The following is a 922-nucleotide window of genomic DNA, read 5'->3' as shown; positions in this document are numbered from 1 at the left end:
CTCAGACATAAAGACAGGCAAACCTGCCAGTGCAAAAGAGATGATACAGATGCCTCAACAGGCCATATGCAAAAAGCATATCTCATGAGAGAGAGAGAGAGAGTGAGAGAGAGAGAGATTTTATGGCAGATTCCGAGCAAGAAATACCCACATGTTGACTTTGTGTGGCTTAAGGCAGGATCTCTCAGGAGTAGCAATGTTGCCAGCTGTGCTAAACATTCTCTCTGAGCTGGTGCTTGTTGCACAAATGTATTTTTGGGCCAACTTGGCCATCAAAGGATATCTTCTTTGATTGTCATGCCACCACATCAAGGGATCACAAGATGCATCAAGTGCATCTTCTTGGAGGAACTTGGTCAGCTCTGCATCAGCCTGCACTCTTTTTGGAAATGCAGCCTGGGCCTGACTTGTGAGATGAGCTCTTCTGTTTTGAAGAAGGTCACTCAGCCTCTTCTTCTTGGTGGGTGCGGCAGCAGTAGGTTCATCCTCGTTTCCTCCAGCGGCTTTGCTGCAGCTCTCACCACTAGTACCTTCTCCACTTCCTTCTGGTCCTAAGTCCAGTAGCTCTAGCACAAGCTGATGTTTGACATCATCCGATGCACCTGCCTCCTCCATGCTGCCACGATACCTTGGATCCAAGATGGTGGCCTTTCTCAGGAGGACTTGACTTTTCAGTCAACATTCTTAAACAAATACTACTTTTTACATTTCCATTATTTATCATTATTAATTTGTATGTCTGTATGTTATATTAATTTTATATGCCAGTGCATACTAATGTAGCATGTGCGGGCACTGAGCATGTTTTGCATCTTGCAATCCAAGTTCAGGAGGCCCAAGTGTCCACACATGAAAGAAGTACCAAATATCAGTGCAACAGTCACAGCAGGTTGCATGTGTGACCAACTTGATGAAGATGAGC

Source organism: Morone saxatilis, unplaced genomic scaffold (assembly GCF_004916995.1).
Source record: "Morone saxatilis isolate NCDOM2014 unplaced genomic scaffold, NCSU_SB_2.0 Contig19, whole genome shotgun sequence".
In the NCBI taxonomy this organism is placed as follows: domain Eukaryota; kingdom Metazoa; phylum Chordata; class Actinopteri; family Moronidae; genus Morone; species Morone saxatilis.
The sequence above is the reverse complement of the archived record's forward strand: the minus strand, read 5'-3'. Positions refer to the sequence as shown.